This window comes from Hemicordylus capensis, chromosome 3 (assembly GCF_027244095.1).
Source record: "Hemicordylus capensis ecotype Gifberg chromosome 3, rHemCap1.1.pri, whole genome shotgun sequence".
Classification (NCBI taxonomy): domain Eukaryota; kingdom Metazoa; phylum Chordata; class Lepidosauria; order Squamata; family Cordylidae; genus Hemicordylus; species Hemicordylus capensis.
In genome coordinates, this window is record NC_069659.1 from 31373867 (window position 1) to 31376808 (window position 2942).

General features: G+C 47.1%; 1 long non-coding RNA gene across 1 annotated transcript in view; it reads right to left on the reverse strand.

Moving 5' to 3' along the window:
• The window catches only part of LOC128351442 (uncharacterized), a 36182-nt gene extending 33323 nt beyond the window's left edge, over positions 1-2859 (reverse strand). Inside the window, exon 1 of the long non-coding RNA XR_008319776.1 lies at positions 2672-2859. This is a non-coding gene — a long non-coding RNA (uncharacterized LOC128351442). The remainder of the gene's footprint in view (positions 1-2671) is intronic.
• Between the last annotated feature and the right edge of the window lie 83 nt (positions 2860-2942).

Genomic DNA, 2942 nt, shown 5'->3' on the forward strand with positions numbered 1-2942 from the left:
CACAAAGATACAGGTTGAGTATTGGATGAAATTGAGAAAATGACAGATTTTTCTTACAGGTCAGTAGTAGTGTTCCCTGTAACGGATTGCCAGGTGTTGTTGACTACAATTCCCAGAATGCTTGGCCAAAGACGATTGCAGCTGGGATTCTGAGAGTTGTAGTCAACAACATCTGGGAAATCCCTGTTATAGGGAATACTGGTCAGTAGCAGATTTCATCAGAAAGGCCAAATAATTCATCCTGAGGTGTACACACCCACACACCCCATAGTGAAGGTGTGATGGGAACATCTGGGCACTATAGTTCCTCCCAGCACTTTCCCCAGCAGCACTGGGGTGTCATTCCCTTCAGACTCTTCTGGCATCCCTGTGTGACTTCCGGGCTTCCCTGCGCACCTCTGATTCTGCAGAAAAGTCCACCCCCACCGGCACTCAGAATGGCTGGTGCTGTACAGAGCTGGCCACACTGAGAGTGTCCACATGGCACCAGAGAGATGGTGCATTTTTATCAGAAATGAACACTTGTCAGAATTGTCAGAATGTCAGCCACTCACAAGCTGGAACTTCAAATGTTTAGGTTGGGAAGATGACAGATTCACAAGCTTGTTAAGTGGCTCTCACCTTGGCATGTATGTTTGTAGGGTTGGAGGAGATTGTTAAAACAGACAGCTCACATGTACAGATAGTGAGCTTAGGTGGTTGCATCATCCATGACTACCTGTTTGGAAGTGAATTGGAGCCATCAAAAAACAAGGAAATGGATTTACGTACTCCAGGGTACCTTTATGAATTAAAACAATGTTTAGCCTCTCTCCCACCCCCTTTCTAAACAAAAAACAAAAAACAGACAAGCAAACAAATCTAGGCCTGTGAGCTTCCAGAATCTTATGGAATGTTCAAGAGCAGCTGAGACATGGAATACCAGAGTGTCAATAAAAAATAAATACAAAGAGGAAAATGGAATAAGAAGTAAATAGCCTGCTGTGTCCCCCAACAATTCACAGTAAGTATCCTGAAGTATGGGATTAGGGCTGCTAAGGCAGGGAGGACCTTTCAAAAGGCAAGATGAGTCAGAAGTCTCTAGTTTTGGCATTCCAGTGGGGCAGCAAGCTTTCCCCCCCCGCCCCACACACACACCATCTGCAGCGCAGCTCTTTGCTGAGCAGAGGCACAGCCACTGCTCCTCAAAGAGCCGCTTTGGGACAGTTATGTGTTCCACCTCCTCCTAGCCCAGTGTGCATCCTCCTACTTTCCTTTTGCTGCATTATTAGTGAAATGGGGAAGGAAGTGGAAGAGGGGATAATGAAAGGGCATTAGAATATGCATCCCCTGTCCTCTATTGCCATGTCATCATTTGCTCTTCTGCTTCCTTCCCCACTGCATTACTAGCCCACCACAAGGGAGGTAGGAGGGTGTGCACCAGGCCAGGAAGTGAGTGTTAGTGCATGTCTCTGTGCACATATGGCAACAACTCTTACCACCACCAACAAAACAGAAGGTGTACAAGGGTGGAGGTGGCATTTGGTGTTCTGCCTCAGGTGTGCTGTGAGGTTAAAAACTCCTCTCCTCTATAAGGTTGTTTCAGGAAACAAAAACAAGAACGTGACATTCTCTATTTCCAATTCTCTATCACACTCCCTGTTTTACAGCAATGAAATGTTCAGGTGAGCAGCCAGGCCCAAACCTGACTCTAGCACCGTCAGGGAAGGCCTCAAGGGGATGGGAGCGGGGAGAGAACAGCCCCTCCTAACTGACCAAAGGGACACTGACTAAACTGACTGACTAAAGTGGTGATTCTCATATTTATTAGGGGAAGGGAGGAGCAACTGGTCCAATTCACCCCAGCACAGCATCCTACCAGTGGCTGGCTGTTGTTGGTTTCTACCTTGTGTTTCCTTTTGGCACAGGGAACCATCTTGTTTATTTTTTCTGTGTAAACACTTTGAGAATTTTTGTTGATGTGCAGTATATACATAGTAGTAGTAGTAATAGTCCTGAAACTCTACTCCATCCCCACGGGCCTGAACAGTATTAAAAGCCTCACAACAATTCTGTAAAGGTGGTTAGGCTGAGAGAGTGACTGGTCTCAGTTAGTTTCATGGTTTAGTGGGGATTTGAACTTGGATTTCCAAGGTCCTAGTATGACCCTCTACCTAGGCAACCTTTGGCACTGCAGCTGTTATTGAACTACAACTCCCATCATGCTCAGCCACAATACAGTTCAACAGCTGGAGTGCTAAAGCTTGCCTACCCCTGCAAGCACTGCTACACTACACAGGCTTTTAGACTTGTATTACCCCAAGTTTTCTCCCCAACACATTTGCAATAGTTGAGAGTCAGATATAGCTTTGCACAACTGTGGTGGCATAAAGTATTTTTTAAAATTTATATTCCATTCTTCCTTCAGGGAGCCCAGAGTGGTGCACATAGTTATTTCTCCTCACAACAACCCTGTGAGGTAGGTTGTTGTATTATGTGCTCATTAAAAAACCTGGATGCATGTGTGCAGGATATTATTTTATTTTTACGTTTCCTATCCTGCTTTTATCTCCTCCAGAAGGCATCAAAGCAACTAGCATAAAAATAATATAGCATGAAGAACATAGCACACAAAAGGCCCTGTTCCCACGTTCTCACACCACCCATTGTCGACCCTGTTTTCCCCACGGACCTGTGACAAACAGAATCTCACAACACCGACCTCGGCGGGGCCGGCCTCCTCTCGCCATCCTCCTCCTCACCTCTGCCTTCGCCTCGCTCCTGCGGTCCAATAGCTTCGCTCCGTGGCTGCCACGCCCCCTTCTCTCCCCACTAATAAACTGGCTCTCTGAGTGGCCACACCCCCTTTCAGAGTCCTGTGGCGGGGGGCACTGAGTGACAGGCTCCTCCGTCTGAGGCGCCTATTGGCCTATTGGCTGAACGGAGGGGCGGGTGTGTAGCTG